The following is a 19153-nucleotide window of genomic DNA, read 5'->3' as shown; positions in this document are numbered from 1 at the left end:
GGGGGGCGGGGGGTTGAAGTTCACCAGCCGCTAGGAGGGGGGAGGAGACGAATCCACCCCATGAGAAGCAACCGTCCATTGAGAGGCACGCCATCCACCATTAGTAATAGTGGGCTCGTCAGGGACGGCCAAGGGTGCAGGACTGGCACTGACAGACACAAAAGCCTTATTAGTAGAATTTCAAATCAAACATGAGAGGGAAATTAAAGGCAAAGGAAGATGCATACAGAAAATTGAGGCATTTTAATTAGCAATAGAAGTAAAAGGCACCATTTTGATTAATCCTTCTGTCCAAACAGAGATAACGTTGTACTACACAAACAGAGATAATTACGCTTTCCTCTTGAGGATTTCAAGATATATTAAAGATTCAGCTTTTGTTACAATTCCATCAATGCAATTTTCACAACTTTCCTCTTGAGGATTTAAAGATATATTATAGGTTCAGCTTTTGTTTCAATTCCGTCAATGCAATTTCACATCTGATGCTCCATATATACGACAGAAATGCATAGTAGTTATCTAACAACTTGAATCTGTATAAGAAGGTGAGGTTAGAAGATTAACCTTTTGTTACTTGGCATCAGGGACTCCCAATTTGCTTGGGGTTTCTTCTCCATCTGCGACCTTCCATCCCCTGCTTGTGGTTGTTTCACCTGGTGCCTTCTAGTAATCAGAAATCAAACCGTAAGTAAAGAAATAGAGAGAGAAGCAATAACCATGAAGAAAGTTTCAGTTTTTCTCACACCTAATCAATTATTGTGATAGATGCGCTCTAGCAAGCAAATTCAGGATCTATCCTCTACTCTCTGCAGAGAAACAAGTTTTTTTATATAAGAAAATCTAGCAAGCAAGCGAGTTCAGGCGAAAACGAACAGAGAGTACTTGGTAGCAAGCAAGCTAACAGACTGACATACAATTTGCTCATAGATTTACTATCTTGATGTAGCAATAGACAAATTTGGGTGATTATTATGTTAAACATTACACTTGGTGCTTAGTAGCTACCACAGGCGCACCCATGCAAATAGTTGGTCGTACTGGTAATAAATAGCTAAATTCTGTTTGATTTTCCCAGGTTTTCTACATGACCGGGCTTATTTAGGTCAGGTATGTTACTTAACTAGTAGTGTTGGTGCAGTTAACATGTGCCTGGGTTTGTACAGAAACCGACCTAATCCTGGCAACCTCGAATCAAGTAGCAGATTATTTGCATAGATTGGCAAAGAAAAACCAGCTAGATCCAGGTTTAAATGAGGGCTACTATTTATCATGCTCTAGTCACAAAATCTAGTAGAATGTTGCTACTCCTAGTTTGGTTTCACAACCAAGCAGAATAGAAACTAGGCAGGCAGGCTAGAGCAGAGCAGCGAAAAAAACAGACCGACCTCCATGTGTGGCGGTCTGGACCGGAATCGACGATGTCATCCTCATCAACTCAGGTCCTGGTCGTCCATGGAGTCAGGCACCTGCTGCTGCGCCAAGTCAAACAGAAAAATAAATTAAATGGGATCTGGTCTGATAGAGGAGATAGAGGAGAGGATGTGGATCAAAGGAAGGCTGAGCTCACCACAGTCGTCACTGGTCTCAAATCCTGAGAGGTCACACATTCAGTTTTAAGAACGGAGAACGCATTGTAATTATCTTGAGGTCTGGGAGATGTCCAAACAAAATAAATGAAGTCTCGAAGATGATGAGTTTGACAGCAAGGAAATCAGAACAAGAACAAGAGAATTCTTGGTGCCAAATTAACCACCACGTGCATATATATACTGATTACCCAAAGGAAAACCATGTAATAGCAAGCAAGGCCATGAAAACCACCAAGTACATAGGTATGGATATCTATCAAAGTGGCAGTTGCAAAACGATGCCATGTCTCGCATTTGCATGTAAAAAAACTGAACCCCAATGCTCTACTGTACAAACATAGATAATTACGCTTTCCTTTTGAGGATTTCAAGATATATTTTAGGTTCAGCTTTTGTTTCGACTCCGCTAAGGCAATTTTCACATCTAATGCTCCATATATACGACATCAATTCATAGTAGTTATCTAACAACTTGAATCTGTAGTAAGAAGGTGAGGTTAGAAGAAGATTACGCTTTTGTTACTTGGCATCAGGGCCTTCCAATTTGCTTGGGGTTACTTCTTCATCTGCGACCTTCCATCTGTAGTAGTCACAAATTAGACCATAAGCAAAGAGAGAGAGAAAGAGAGAGAGAGAGAGAGAGAGAGAGAGAGAGAGAGAGAGAGAGAAAGAGAGAGAGAGAGAGGCAATAACCAGGAATAAAGATTCATTTTTCTCACAGCTAATCAATTATTGTGATAGATGTGCTATAGCAAGATCAAAACCTCTTGTCTACTCTCTGCAGAAAAGGAAGTTTCAGTTTTATATATGTGGCGCAGAAAGCAAGCGAGTTCAGGTGAAAACGAATAGAGGGTACTTGGTACAAGCAAACTGACAGACAGACATACAATTTGCTACTTCCGTGGCCATATCAAAGAACTGCTCCAAGTATTAAATCTGCTGGATGTTCTTCATGAAATGCAACACGTTTTGTACAAGTTTTCGCTTAATAACTGTACTTACTATTTCCAATTTCATTTCAGTTGTCCCACTATAAACTACATTTGTATTTACCGTCTTACCAATAACCAATAGGTTATATATATACCCTTGGACAGAATTCAATTTCACTAGTAGAATACATTAATTACCGTAGAATTCAACTTGATAGGAATGAACTAGTACTAGATCCTGAGTTTGATCCACAATCTCATAGGGGTGAGAAACACATTCTGTGAAGAACAAAAGGGTATAGATTTGAAAAGCCGGATACCGGTGTCCAATTTCTTTTCATTATGCTAAATCATTAACCGAAATCTATGTCCTGTTCTGGCACTAGTGTCTTCTTCATGCACTCTGTGTGATTATGAAGATGTAGAAATAATTTGAAGCAGAAAATGGTGCGGATTGAACGTCCAACCAGATTTAATTCTGGGCATGCACATACAGTTTGAACGACCAAACAAACAAACCAACGGTGAAGTGATGTGTATCCTGTGGGTACAAATGCAAGTCGTGCGTGTTCCAGAAGATAACAAGAGAAGAGAGAAAGGGGGGGTTAAAGCTCACCAGCCGCTAGGAGGGGACAAGGAGACGAATCCGCTGAGTGAGAAGCAGCTGGTTTCCAGTGCCCAAATTTATTTCATTTTGCTGAAGTGACTTGTATCCTGTGCATACAAAAAAGCAAGCAGTGAAGTGACTTGTATCCTGTGCATACAAAAGCAAGTCGTGCGTGCTCCAGAAGAGAAGGGACTAGATTTAGTTGTGGGGGTGCAGTGGGAGAGAGGAAAACTGAAGCTCACCATGTGCAGGAGCCGCTAGGAGCAGAGGAGACGAATCCGCCGCGTGAGGGGGAGTCATCCATCCATATTAGAAGCAGCCGTCCATTGAGTTGAGAGGCATGCGTCCACCATCAGGAAAGTGGGCTCGTCGGGGATGGTTTGGAAGGAATCGCGTCGGGGATAGCGCCATCACCGTCAATGGAGGAGTTGGCCACGGAGCTCGACCCGCAACCACCAGCGAGCGGAGATGGACATGATACGCGAGACTGGGAGCAGCTGGAGAGGGGGGTTGAGACTCCGGTGGCCGGAGATGTGGTGGTTGGCTGCCGCCCTTGAAGGTGGAGGTGGAGGTGGCATGGGTGAGAGGGGAGAGGAGACAGCGGCACATGTTTATTGACATTATGAATGGTCAACTCTTGATCTTTAGGTGGTGTCTGCCAGCTGTAGCTTGAGCCAACCATATGTGGCATCCATTGTTCCACCTTTGGCTTCAGATCAGCCGCCTTTTGTGATAAACAAAGCCAAGGGTGCGGGGCTGGCACTGACAGACAAATAAGCCTAATTAGTAAAATCCCAAATGAAACATGAAGAGGCAAAATTAAAAGCAAAGGCAGATGCATATTCAGAAAGAAGGGGCATTTTAATTTTGCAATAGAAGTGAAAGGCACCATTGCGATCAACCTTGTTGTCAAAACAGGGATAACCCTCTACTGTACAAGAATGCAGACTATAGGAAGGCGACAACTAACTAGCTTTGCCATGAAAAGGAAGACAAGTAAGTGTCTCCCATAACAGAACATCCTCCTACACATAAGAATGTCGGTCTAATACCCCTTTTGCACGGACATAGGAATATCTTATAGCTCTCCTCTTGAGGATTTCAAGATTTATTCTGGGTTCTGCTTGCATTTCGATCGATTAAGTCACGGCAATTTTCACATCTAATCAAATAATTGTCATAGATGCGCTCTAGAAAGCGAATTCAGGACCTCTACTCTACTCTTTGCAGAGAAGAAAGTTTCAGTTTAATATATGTGGTGCAGTAAGCAAGCGAGTTTAGGTAAAAACGAAAAGAGTGTACTTGTTAGCAACCAAACTAACAGACTGACGTACAATCTGCTGCTGTATATATCATGCCTCTCTTTACAAATTTCATTTCATAAATTAAACAAACAAAGTTAAGAAGATATTGATACATGCAGTAGAAAGAAATTGAAGCAAAAAATGGTGTGGATTGAGCATCCAACCAAATTCAATTCTGGGCCTGCATATACAGATTGAACGGAGAAGTTGAGGTTTCATCTTGCTATGAATAATGAGAAATCTGCTCCTAAAGTAATGTGCCAAGTGATTTGCTTGATAAGTACACATGTCAGTTTACCTAGCTAGAACAGGTCCAGACTATTACAGAGTCATTTAACTAGTTAACAGCAAGCATTACCAAGACCAATTGGGGCCATCAAGGCCAAACCGAAAATCTAAGTAGGCCATGCACGAAGGCCATGACCTAGAGCTATACCGTGGCCCGATGACCATGTGCCCAGAGCAAAGGGGAGAGCAGAGGGTATACCTTTCAATGTTTGTACTCGAGGGCGAACCATGTTGTTGCCGATGACGGTGGAGACGAGAGGGTCGTCATAGCTAGTAGCTGCACATGGAGCTTACGACGAACCTGAACAAGGTAAGCACAAAACTACTAAATACATTATTCTGTTAAAGGAATAGACAAACAAGCCTAATTAGTAGAATCTCAAATCAAACATGAAGAGGGAAAATTAAAAGCGGAGGGGGATGCGTATTCATAAAGTTGAGGCATGTTATTAGCAATAGAAGTGAAAGACACCATTTTGATTAATCTTGTTGTCAAAACAGAGATAACGCTTCTACTGTACAAAGGGAGATAGTTAAGCTTTCCTCTTGAGGATTTCAAGATTTATTATGGGTTCAGCCTGCGTTTCAATTCCTTCAAGACAATTTTCACATCTGATGCTCCATATATTGGAGAGTAATGCATAGTAGTTATCTAAGATCTTGAATCTGTAGTAAGAAGGTGAGGTTAGAAGAAGGTTACGCTTTTGTTACTTGGCATCAGGGACATCCAATTTGCTTGGGGTTTCTTCTTCATCTGCGATCTTCCATCTGTAGTAATCACAAATTAGACCATAATTAAGCAAATTAGACCATAATAACCATGAAGAAAGATTCAGTTTTTTCTCACAGCTAACCAATTATTGTGATGGATGTGCTCTAGCAAGCGAATGCAGGACATCATGTCTACTCTCTGCAGAGAAGAAAGTTTTCAGTTTTATATATGTGGTGCAGCAAGCAAGCGAGTTCAAGCGAAAACTAAAACATGGTACTTTGTAGCAAGCAAACTAAACGACTCGAGTACAATTTGCTACTTTCATGGCTATATGAAAGAATTACTACTCCAAGTATTAGTATTTCTGATGGATGTTCTTCATCAAACGCCACACGTCTTGTGCAGGGTTTCGCGTAATAAGTGTACATACTATTTCCAGTTTGATTTCAGTTGTCCTACTAGAAACTACTCCCTCGGTAAATAAATATGACACGTTTTAGATCACTCGAAAGTAGTGATCCAAAACGTCTTACATTTGTGTACAGAGGGAGTACATTTGTATTTACCGTCGTAATTACCAATAACCAATCGGTTATATATTATGCACTTGTACAGAATCCAACTTTACTGCCACAATAGCTAGGTTACCATAGAATCCAACTTGATAGGAATGAATGAACAAGTACTGGATCCTGAGTTTGATCCACAATCACATAGGTTTTGCTGAAGCAGTAACCTCAAATCTGTGTCCTGTTGATGCATGCACTCTGTGTGGCACTGACAGACTAACAACAGAACAGACTGGAGTGTGTATATGCCAATTAAGCCTCTCTGTAGAAATTTCATTTCATTTCATTTCATAAATGAAACACGCAGGCAGAGTCAGGAAGATGTGAAAAGAAACTAAAGCAAAAAAAATGGTGTGGATTGAACATCTAGCCAGATTGGATTTTGAGGACGCACGCACATACAGATTGAACGACCAAACAAACAAGCAGGCAGTGAAGTGATGTGAATCCTGTGGGTACAGATGCAACTCGTGCGTGCTCCAGATTTAGATGTGGGGGAATGCGAGAGAGGGAAACTGAAACTCACCATGTGCAGCGGCCGCGATGGAGGGAAGGATAAGCAGCCGTCGTGGAGGAGGAGACGAATCCTCCGCGTGAGCAGCAGGCGTCCATTGAGAGGCACGCCGTCCACCATCAGGAAAAAGTGGGCTCGTCGGGGACAGCGCAGGACGGGAAGGAGAACGGGGAGGCCGTCGCCGTGGATGGTGGATTTGGCCCCGGAGCTCGATCCGCAGCCACCACCAGCGGCGATGGAGAGGATCCGCGAGACGGGGTAGGGTGGTTGACCAACAGCTGGAGAGGAGGGACTTCGGTGGAAACCGGGGATGTGGTGGTTGGCGGCGGCGCTTCGAGGTGGAGGTGGAGGTGGAGGTGGAATGGCGTGGGTTGGGAACTTGGGATGTGGAAGCGGCGGCTGCGGGGGATTTGTTTGGTGGTTTTTTCCCTTTCCTCTCGTCTCGTCAGCTCCTCTCCCCCTCTCTCTCTTTTGCGGTGCGCTTTGCTTGGCAAATCCCACGCTTACCCACGGATCCATGTCTTTTTGATTGGTTGATACAACCCTCTCACGGATCAAGGGCCTACGAATCCATCCCAGCCGCCCAACACCCCATGATCCGACGGCTGCGACGTGCGTGCCCGTGGCTGCAGCTAGTAGTGCTAGTACCAGTTTTTTCTTTTGTCTTGGGCTGATTGCTAGGTTGTTGAGTGGTGGTGGTGTCATTTAATCCGTTCCTCTCGTTTTCTTCAATGCTTTCAATTACATGTCCCATGGATCGATGAACGCTCCCACGGATCCTCAAGGGCTAGTGACTCGATCCCAGCCGACCAACATCCGATGATCCGACTGTCTATGACGTCCATGGAACGGGGGCTACTGTACTATTTTTTTCTATTCCGGCTGATCATTCGTGGGTTTTTTTCTTCCTCTCTCGTTTGGCCTTCTTTTCCGATGCTTGGTCAACCGCATGTCCCATCGATTGATCTTTTCCCCACTCATGCCTTCCACGAATCAAGCATCACGAATCGCTGCACGCTCACTAGTTCGCTATGACCTCTAACAAATTGACCCCCTCTCAAACCGATCCCAGTTGCCCGCCAGATCTAATGAAAGAGGAAGCAGACTGGTTTGGTCTATTCTTGAGCACGATGTCGTGTTTCTCCCCCTATCACTCTCTCTCCACTAGATTTCAAGCACGGGAGCGGACCGAGATATTCAAACTCATTTGGCTAAGAGCGGTAACGACAACAAGATTCCAGTTTGCAGAACACTTGTTACATAAGGGAATCACCAATGTTGACCATCAAACACCCGCATTCGTCCGGGCCGCACGGTCCGGACGTGTTTTGCCATCCTAAGCAGTCCGAACATCCTTTTCTCCGCAAAACCGAGGGGCTTTGCGGGCGCCCCAACTACTGCCACGGACGCGTCCGACACCCCCAGACGAACCCATATCTCTCTCCTGACTCTCTCGTGCTTTCCCTCCAACGGACGCGTTGCTTCCCTGCCGCATTCATGCCGACCCAGAGCGGCTGACATTGATGTTGCAAGATGTGATTGAATAGGAGGGTGTCGCTAACCGACGTGATCACATGTGTCAATGCGGACGCGCCGTCCCGAGAAACCTACTCTGGCCGTTGTGCCGCATTGAAGTTGTCTGACCTTCCGTTTTTCTGGTCTGGTCACGGCTATATATACCGTGCTCCGATGATCCATGTCCACTCCTTCAATTTTCCTCCTCCTCTCCGAGCACCTCCTCCTCCTCCGGCAATGACCAATTGATGGTTCTCCAGGCCGGCAGGCAGCGATGACGGCAATGGTTCTTCATCCGGTTCTTGGCATCGCTGCCATCAATCTTCAGGGCCCTCAGACTCCACAGCTGTCAGCTCCTCCTGTAATGAGGAGATCGTCAACTCCTTTGGCAATGAGGAGGACCAGGCCGCCGCTACTTCAGTAGCCACGCCTCCTCTTGGAGGCAGCTCTGACGGACGAGGAGATGGAGATGATGATAGAGTGGTCACTCTGGGAGCGTGGTCTGGCGGTGCCCTCGTCGCCGCAATCACGGCGTATGAACTGGGCACAAAGTAAAGGACTCAACATCGCCACCGCATTATCGGTATGTCCGGATCAGCAGGCCAGTGTCACGACCACTAACACCAGCTCATCAAGGAGGAACTGTCGTCCGCGATTGCCAACGCATGCAAGCGCATCCTCCACTACCTTGGTGATGGTGGACCCTCTTTGTCGCGGGCCATTGTGTCCGCGTTTGATCCATAACGACCTGGACCTAGTGGCGGCGCGGTATTTTGACCGGTCCGTCACCACCACAGAGACGGTTGTGCGGCATCGTCGCCGCCTTGACGGGGAGCTCACCAAGATTTGCGAGGAATGGTCGATAAACGACACCTCTGCCAATTCTAGCAGGGGCAAGGCCACCGCTAGGGAACCATGGCCGAGGGTGGTATTTGCCATTACGGCCCTCTACATGGTGGAGGAGCAAGCGGACCGGCTCCTCTGGGAGCGCCAAGCGGCGGCCGGGCAAGGCTACCGCAGCGGCCCTTCGCCCTACCGTTGCTGAAGGGACGATGATGATGACGACATTGACGGCAGGGGTGGTGCGGCCCAGGCCAAGTGCACGAGGTCATCGTCTGCTATAATTTAGCCTCCTAGTTTTTTTTCTATTTTAGTTAAATGGTCGAAATATTGTCTGTTTTATGTAAATTATGTCTAAACTATGCTGAAATATGTTGTTTTGATATAATTTATCTAGTTTGTTCAAAATTGGTTTGAAATATATGCGGGCAGCTTTAGATAGCCGGCTCCCGCATCACTGTACATGGACTGGTCGTCACCGGTCCGCAGACGGATACGGTGTCTGGTTTAGGGGTCAGTGTTGGAGATGCCCTATGTGGTTGCATAATAGTTAAAGTTTTATGTTGTTTCATCATCATTCATGCATCTCCGTATATGTCCGAACTCAATGTCAACTCAGTCTTTGTCCGAACTCCACGTCAACTTTCCCTACGCACCAATACAAGGTATTTCCATCTTGTTCTCTATTATTTTATGTGAAATTATACATCGTAGTGTAGCAACACAAGTGACAAATAAATATTTTTTTTCCAGTAACCACCACGCGCAAGAAAAAAAGATGTCCCGTAATGTGCAATGCAAATAAATACACATAAAATCAAGGAACAACATTGGGATGATACTAGATGGAGAAGGTTGTCGATATGTATGTGATTGAGACATCAAATTTAGGTACTCCATGGCATGGTTCTAGATTATCGTGGATAATCAGGTGGTAATGGCGATGTATGTACGGCGGAGAGAGAGATGCCATTCCACTCGCCGGAGTATCGATTTTAAAAAGCATAGAGTGAAGATGGATGGACCGACGTCCTATAGTACGTAGTTTATGAATTCCAAAACGTGTGGACGCAGCACTCAACAAAAGATTCTTCATCACATGTGCCTCTTTATTTCCAATATTTCCATCCAAATCACATGAACATCATCATGTTAGTATATTGTGGTTGGGAATATTTAAATTCCTCCCAAACTATTCAACGGTAGATGATATAGTATTATAGAGGACTCAAATAAGATTATAAATAGAACAAATAATTTTCAAAATTCCTGTCATTTCATGCAAAATATATGTTTTAGGTTTATTGTAAAGGAAAATTTTAAAATATGTTTCGGCCAAGATGAGTTGTAATGATGACAACACAATGATGATGATGATTTTAAGTTTGACCTCACGAGAGAAGACACGCGTGATGAGTTTGATCACATGTTCACGCTTGAGGCTAAATTTCCACCCGTTAGTGGTGTGGGCATCAATAATGAGTCTATGTTAGCCCATCAATGGAGAAAACTAGATGCGCCCACACCCCCTTCAAGACGGTCTTGCTCTTGTACTTGAGCTTCGACGACATGGCGGAGGAGCGGTACGACCGTGGACGCGGGGACGAGACAAGACGACAACTGAGATTTGACGCACCTTTTCGCCATGTTATTCTCTTCGACATGCAAGAGAACAATGCATTACTTTGCACCATAAGTATGTTAATCATTGAAAATCAATGTCCCTCCCGGGCGCTTGTAGAAGGAGAAAGTAATGACCACATGTTTTTGCAAATGTTGGTGAATAAAGCACCCCCCTACAGAAGTGTGCAATACTACTTACTAAAATTAGTGGGTATAACTCTTATTCACTAATGGCATGTCTGTGCATGACCACATCACAAGTCATGGCGATATATATTTGTGGGGGTATGTAGGAGAACTCACAAAAGTATTACCGGCCTTTCATTTTAGAGGCAGTGTTGGAGATGGTGACAAACGATGCCATAATCTCTCTCTACCACGCCCGCCTCATATTTATATCTCTCAACTCCTCCCTTATCTCTCTCAACCCCTCCAGAACTTGGGCATAACATGTAGGGCTGTCAAGGGAGTTCGGGCTGTATGAGTTGCCCGAATCTCTAACAAACCGCACAAATCTCACCTTTTTCTGTAGTACCTCAGTGTGTCATAATTGTTTATCTGAAGAAATAAGGGGAACAACCCATAATTTTGTATTGCAGAAAAGCATGAGATTAACGACAAGCCTAGTCTTGTGTGTACGCACTTGAGAAGCAGAGACCCATGGCTTTTCACTTGGGAGCTCGGAACTTTGCTATTCTGTGTCCCCACCCAATACCGGAGCCACTGAGCCAAAGCCACCAACACATGCATGTTTAATAGATTTGTTTGTTAATATTGTTTTCGTTGACACAAAACATATATACACGGTTCTTTCATAAGTCGGCGCTTGTCATTTTGTGTCAGTCCATCATTATTTGTGGAAGTGGACTTTATACCATGTGGGTATCTACGATCCATTGTAACTGCCAGTATATTAGGTTAGCCAAAATCAACCTTGCAAAACCTCATCACTATCCAGTGGGCCCCAATGCTGAACTAATCTGTTCAACATATCTATGATAATTAAAATTATTGATGTTCACCTCATGTAAATATTTTTTGGTCACATAAGGGCATCTCCAACACTGTCCTGCAAACCAGACATCGTATCCGCCCGCAGACCGGTGAGGACCATGGACTCTAATGCGGGAGCCGTCCATCCAAAGCTAGCTTTTATGGTCTCATTTCAAAGGGAATTTAATGAAAAACAAAACAAATTTGATGCAAATTTAAACAAATAGAACCATATTCATTGAAATTTGGATGATTTTACATCAAGCCGGATGATTTTCATCTAAACCGGACCACATTCATTACATTCTCGACATATTTCAACTAAAAGCCCTATTCTAACCTAGTCTAAATGATCGTCGACGCCCGTTTCCCAACACATGTCTTCCCTATGTCCGTCAGCAAGCTCACCGGATGGTTGTGAGCCCCGGGAAGCAAAGCTTCAGTGGGAGGTAAGGAATAGCCGCGGCTAATCGGCCGACGATGAACAGCCCGCCAAGCTTAGTTTCAACGGGAGGGGAAGTGTAGTGACCATCATGGGACTCGGCGTCCTACCATGTTCTACTCTTCCTTGCTACCAGCAGTGCCCGTGGACGTGTCGACTTTGTCGTCATGGAGGTGGGGCATGGACGACGCGAAGCTAGTGACGTCGTCAGTGCCATCATAGAATTCTGTCATCGCCTCATCGATCTCCATGAAGGTAGCTTCTTTCCTAGCAGCTGCAGGACGCGGTCCCGCCATTGCTCGCGGCGAATGTCACGGGCAGCATGGTACGACAGGAGCAACACCTCATACTCGTCCATGTCTATGTCCACCACGATGCCCACGCCAACGATTTGCACCTACGCGCGATGGTGTTTGTCGAGGAGGCGGAGGGTGTACCTCTGATCGGCGGCGCCAGTCGAAACACGGCCTCCTGCTCTTTCACCACCATGTCGGTGTATTGTGCCCACGCGCTCGCCCACGGTGATGTTGTCGTGGACCGGTGAGGACGGTGGTGCTTCCTCGTCGTCGGCGTCCTCCACCATTGGCCCGCGGAGAGCTAGTCCATCCATGGGCCTGCTAGCCGGAGCAGGTCTCTTCAGCAACTGCATATGTTTAATGGATGGAGGTGGACTCGTTTGAATTTAATGCATGGAGGCGGACGGACGAGCTTTGTTTGAATTTAATGCATGGAGGCGGATGAACGAGTGTCGTTTGAATGTGAAGAGCACGCGCATGCGCATCCCGCACGTGGATGAACGACTACCTCTAGTATATATAGATTGAAGAGATGGTCTTGGTCTTAGATAAAGAAGGCATGGATGGCATATTATGAAGAGAACGAGGATGGCGTGGATCGCTGACGTGTCGCATTAATTTCAGACCCCCGCCGGTGGGCATCCCTAGTAGGTGACGCCTATCCGTTTCGTCCGCTTGTTTCAACGCATGCAGGGTCCAATGAGAGTTCACGTGTTGAATGCAACGCGGCGATGCTGTGATCAAAAAAATATGGGTGGGTCCTTCCAAAAGCCCAAAGCCCATACCTTTATCCCCAACCCAACCCTGCTCTTCTCCGTCCCCACGAGGCCCATGCCAACGATTTGCACCTACGCGCGACGTTGTTTGTCGAGGAGGCGGAGGGTGTACCTCTGGTCGGCGGCGCTAGTCGAAACGCGGCCTCCTGCTCTTTCACCACCATGTCGGTGTATTGTGCCCACGCGCTCGCCCACGGTGATGTTGTCGTGGACCGGTGAGGACGGTGGTGCTTCCTCGTCGTCGGCGTCCTCCACCATTGGCCCGCGGAGAGCTAGTCCATCCATGGGCCTGCTAGCCGGAGCAGGTCTCTTCAGCAACTGCATATGTTTAATGGATGGAGGTGGACTCGTTTGAATTTAATGCATGGAGGCGGACGGACGAGCTTTGTTTGAATTTAATGCATGGAGGCGGATGAACGAGTGTCGTTTGAATGTGAAGAGCACGCGCATGCGCATCCCGCACGTGGATGAACGACTACCTCTAGTATATATAGATTGAAGAGATGGTCTTGGTCTTAGATAAAGAAGGCATGGATGGCATATTGTGAAGAGAACGAGGATGGCGTGGATCGCTGACGTGTCGCATTAATTTCAGACCCCCGCCGGTGGGCATCCCTAGTAGGTGACACCTATCCGTTTCGTCCGCTTGTTTCAACGCATGCAGGGTCCAATGAGAGTTCACGTGTTGAATGCAACGCGGCGATGCTGTGATCAAAAAAATATGGGTGGGTCCTTCCAAAAGCCCAAAGCCCATACCTTTATCCCCAACCCAACCCTGCTCTTCTCCGTCCCCACGAGGCCCATGCCAACGATTTGCACCTACGCGCGACGGTGTTTGTCGAGGAGGCGGAGGGTGTACCTCTGGTCGGCGGCGCTAGTCGAAACGCGGCCTCCTGCTCTTTCACCACCATGTCGGTGTATTGTGCCCACGCGCTCGCCCACGGTGATGTTGTCGTGGACCGGTGAGGACGGTGGTGCTTCCTCGTCGTCGGTGTCCTCCACCATTGGCCCGCGGAGAGCTAGTCCATCCGTGGGCCTGCTAGCCGGAGCAGGTCTCTTCAGCAACTGCATATGTTTAATGGATGGAGGTGGACTCGTTTGAATTTAATGCATGGATGGTTGTGAGCCCCGGGAAGAAAAGCTTCAGTGGGAGGTAAGGAATAGCCGCGGCTATTTGGCCGACGATGAACAGCCCGCCAAGCTTAGTTTCAACGGGAGGGGAAGTGTAGTGACCATCATGGGACTCGGCGTCCTCCCATGTTCTACTCTTCCTTGCTACCAGCAGTGATCGTGGACGTGTCGACTTTGTCGTCATGGAGGTGGGGCATGGACGACGCGAAGCTAGCGACGTCGTCAGTGCCATCATAGAATTCTGTCATCGCCTCATCGATCTCCATGAAGGTAGCTTCTTTCCTAGCAGCTGCAGGACGCGGTCCCGCCATTGCTCGCGGCGAATGTCACGGGCAGCATGGTACGACAGGAGCAACACCTCATACTCGTCCATGTCTATGTCCACCACGATGCCCACGCCAACGATTTGCACCTACGCGCGATGGTGTTTGTCGAGGAGGCGGAGGGTGTACCTCTGATCGGCGGCGCCAGTCGAAACGCGGCCTCCTGCTCTTTCACCACCATGTCGGTGTATTGTGCCCACGCGCTCGCCCACGGTGATGTTGTCGTGGACCGGTGAGGACGGTGGTGCTTCCTCGTCGTCGGCGTCCTCCACCATTGGCCCGCGGAGAGCTAGTCCATCCGTGGGCCTGCTAGCCGGAGCAGGTCTCTTCAGCAACTGCATATGTTTAATGGATGGAGGTGGACTCGTTTGAATTTAATGCATGGAGGCGGACGGACGAGCTTTGTTTGAATTCAATGCATGGAGGCGGACGAACGAGTGTCGTTTGAATGTGAAGAGCACGCGCATGCGCATCGCGCACGCGGATGAACGACTACCTCTAGTATATATAGATAGAAGAGATGGTCTTGGTCTTAGATAAAGAAGGCATGGATGGCATATGGTGAAGAGAACGAGGATGGTGTGGATCGCTGACGTGTCGCATTAATTTCAGACCCCCGCCGGTGGGCATCCCTAGTAGGTGACGCCTATCCGTTTCGTCCGCTTGTTTCAACGCATGCAGGGTCCAATGAGAGTTCACGTGTTGAATGCAACGCGGCGATGCTGTGATCAAAAAAATATGGGTGGGTCCTTCCAAAAGCCCAAAGCCCAAACCTTTATCCCCAACCCAACCCTGCTCTACTCCGTCCCCCGATTTCCGCCGCCGCCCTTCCCGCACCGGCCGGCCCTCTCCCCGTTCGAGTTCCACCCCTCCCCTCCTCCCCCCCGCACCGCACGAGCAGCCGTCGCCGACGCTCGTCGAGGGAACGCCGTGCCTGATCCGGCCTCCCCTGTTCCATATCGGCGACCGTCCTCTTCACCGCACGCAACCAACCCCCATCTCTCGGCGCGTCGCAGGCGGGAGCTTGCTGCTCAAGCGGCAATTGACGGCGGCAAGCGGGGAGCCGCCGATATAGATCTTGACCCCAAGGAGTGCCAAGTGGCTGACGAGTTGCAGGGCGTACACCCGGACCCGGACCCGGACGGTGACGGCCATGCTCTGCCTTGGTGCCAGGCAGGTAGGTGCTTGTGTGCAACAGTTGCTGCTGTGAAGACCATAATCCTAATCAAAGTTTTTATCTCATGTTTTCTACTACGTATGTAGTTGTCTACTCTGAAATGTCAATGGCTGTTGAGTCTACCCGTGGCATTGCTGTGAGAGTTGAACTATTTTTGATACCTGACGGACACCGAGTGCTGATTGTGTAGAGAGAAAGATTGGAATTTCTTCACACCTTCCACAGTCTAGACAACTTGCTTATATGACTGACTAGATGTATAGTTAAATTGGATGGAAAGATTGCAGTTTGTGGTGGGCGGTCTGATGTTTTGCAGGAAGATGGCTTTTTGTTGAATTTGTGTGACCCCTTTGATTTGATATTCTCTTGATGTTTGGGTTTCAGTTTGGTTTGGCGCTTTCGCTGGCGATCGATATAACCCTGTCGTTGTTGTGTGTGCATTCGTTGCAGGCTGGAGCTGAAACGGAAGCTGATTCCCGTGTGCCAAGTAGCAGACTAGTGGAGGAGTTACAGGGCATACACGACGACCACCGAGGTATGCTCTCCTTGCTTCCCCTTGGTGCCAGGTAGGTGCTAGTGTGCAACAATTGCTCTTGTGAAGAGAATAAGGCTTCCTCTTGGTTTGGGTTCCAAGTACACACATATACCTACTTTGCCGGCCATGGGTGCTTGCTGTGTGCCTGCTGCAAGCATTTGTTTCTGCTTCGTTTACTCGCCGGGGCTATCTGTCACGTGAGTTCTTGTAATATCTGTAGCAGGGGAATGGAAATTCCTTGTAGTTGTGTAGGCTGGAACGTCAACGGCTGCCGAGTCTACCCGTGGCACTATCTGTCTTTCATACCTGACGGACACCCAGCGAGTATATGTGTATCCCCAGGTTGGAATTTCACCCTGTCGACAGTCTAGACAACCAATGCCTTATACCTGACTTACTATATCGATCTCTTGTTGAATGCGTAGGAGAGAAAGAGTGCAATTTACTATACCTGATTTTTTTATGCACGAACGAATATCCTGGATGTGTATTGTGTTGGCAGTGATATACTGGATGCGGACATGAATGACATGATGGACAGATTCATCGACCTACTTCATGAAACATAGCAATTCATCGACCTACTTCATGCTGGGAATGACAGACTGTAAGCTGTTAAAAATGAATATAGCAATTATATTAAAAAATAACATCACTTTAATATTCATTATTTTTTTGTAGATAAAGGGCAAGCATTCTGGGAGGTTCACCAATTTATATTTGGTAAAATTGTTGGAATAACACCATATTTATTCATATATGTTTGGATAACCGATCTTGTTAGTTCAGAAGAAGACGATCACTTGAAATAACAGTCTTGTGATGTACAAAAATACTCTATGAAATGTACATTTTTTGGGTAAGTGGCATAGTTAGTTTTGTGCACATATTGCATTTACACTGCATAAAATACAGATCAACTTGTATAAATTTTAAAATACATTGAAATTTAGGCTCAGCAGAAAGATTGATTTTTCAGGAAAAGAAAATTACTTTAAATAAGATTTTGTTGGAAGAAAAAAACACTTGTTTCCTTTCTACAGCTGGATGCATGTAGCGGACTTGTTTTCTACTCTTCCGTGGAATATACAGACAATTTCTGGATATTACTGGAAGGCTCGAAGCAAGAGAGAAAGCTAGAAGTATAGATACCTGTCCTCTGCATCCTTCACCACAGCGGCGTCCAAAGCTACGTTGTTAGCCACCTAACAGGAGGGCACGGTGCACCCATTTTAAATTCCGGCCGGCGGAATCAGCAGATCAACCAAGAAATATGGCACCAGCACAGAAAGAAAGAGTATACATGTTTCATCGGTCGGTTCTGTACCTGAATATTGGACGAGCCAGCTGAATAAAGTGGAGATTGGACGGGATGGTATTCCTCGTCCGCCAGATCAAACTCCTCCTGGACGCCGGGGCCTTCCGCCAGCATGAGCAGGGCCACTGCTGCTTCCTCTTCGGCGCTCTGCGTAGGACTCATTGGATTTCTACGATGGCCGGGAAGGTGGACGGCGGTGAAGCAGGGTTGCTTGGATTCATCTCTGCCGTGGTGTAGTGCGACGAGAGGAGAGAGACGGCAGGACAAAAATGTGTGAGAGGGATTATGGGAATCTGAATGGAACGATGGGGGAGTAGATTATTTATCGTGGTGTGTATACAACACTAGATATGTAGATCAGGCTGTCATTATTAGAAAAGATTGGCAGCGTTTCACTAAATTGATTATGGTATTTCAAAAAAATTCAGGGATTTTGAAATCGTATATAATAATGAATTAAGAGGTTCTAAATTACAATTAAAGTATAAGACTATGCCTTTTTTGCTTGTGCAAATAAAGGAAAGAAATATATGCCCAGTTGGTGTCGCCTAGCTAATTGCCTATGTATCCACTCTCTTAGCTGGAACAATCTAGCCTATGTTCACACTCAAGTCTATCCCCCAATGATTTATTTTGAGATAAACTGTTGCCTTTATAACCAAGCCTTATATTTCAAAGCTTTCCTACTTTTTTATAGAATTTGTATTTCCAGCATTCCAGTGCTCTTGAAACAATGGGCTGATTGTTTTGGGGGTTTTGCCCATTCTACATTTGCCCATAAATGTAACCTTTAAAAAGAAGCCGACCTACACAAGAACGTATGCCTAAGTTTTCTGAAAAATAGGCCTACTGGGAAATTTAAATTCCATTTGGAAAATAAATTAGGAGTTTTAAATTTCAAATGAGTTGACTAATGGTTGAAATTTTATTGGAGCTACTATAACATGTCGTCTTGAGATCCATTTGAGAAAGGAAAACATTTGAAAATGACAAGCCGGTCGAAGTTTCGGCCGGTCGCCTCGCTCGCCAACATGCCTGCTTGCTCGTGCACGTGACCACGTCGTTCTTGCCCCACGCAAAATGCTTTCTCTACTGCCTTATCTCCTCGCAATGCAGCACAGCCACTCATTGTCCAGCTCCGAACTCCCAGCAATGGTTAGCCCATCACGGCAATCTCCGCCAACGAGCGAATCCCGGATGTGTTGCTCGTGCGGATCCTGCCTACCCACGGCAGCAGCGCTCACTTGGCTCCTCCCTCTCCCATGGAAACAGCGGTACCGCGCACGCTGCAATTGGGGCAGCAGAGGCCATGGGTAGTTTTTGTCAGGCAGTGTGGCTAGCACTGCTGCTGGGTGATCAAGACCATGCTACAAATGGTTAGTTTTTTTGCTGGAACCGGCTGGGAAAACGCTGCTACCGGCGGTGGAGATGGCGGTCTCTGGTGCTGCAAGCGATGAATTTTTTTGTCGGAACTGGCCGGCGAAAGAGTTGCATGCACACATGAGCAGTACTGCTAGAACTGGACGACGATACATGTCCTTTTGCTACAAGCGGTTCTATGTTTTGCTACAACCCGCAAAACATTTTCTGGATCCAGTTAGATTCTTAGAACTAAAAGGAAGTCACAAAGTGATTAGCTACTAGCCAATGACTCACAAAGAAAAGA

The 19153-nt window shown here is 46.7% G+C and overlaps 1 long non-coding RNA gene across 1 annotated transcript in view; it reads right to left on the bottom strand.

Moving 5' to 3' along the window:
- LOC123064548 (uncharacterized) overlaps positions 1–150 on the bottom strand; it is a 1526-nt gene extending 1376 nt beyond the window's left edge. Inside the window, exon 1 of the long non-coding RNA XR_006430727.1 lies at positions 25–150. This is a non-coding gene — a long non-coding RNA (uncharacterized lncRNA). The remainder of the gene's footprint in view (positions 1–24) is intronic.
- Between the last annotated feature and the right edge of the window lie 19003 nt (positions 151–19153).

The sequence above is a fragment of the Triticum aestivum genome, chromosome 3B (genome assembly GCF_018294505.1).
Source record: "Triticum aestivum cultivar Chinese Spring chromosome 3B, IWGSC CS RefSeq v2.1, whole genome shotgun sequence".
In the NCBI taxonomy this organism is placed as follows: domain Eukaryota; kingdom Viridiplantae; phylum Streptophyta; class Magnoliopsida; order Poales; family Poaceae; genus Triticum; species Triticum aestivum.
This window is presented reverse-complemented; position numbering and strand designations above follow the sequence as displayed.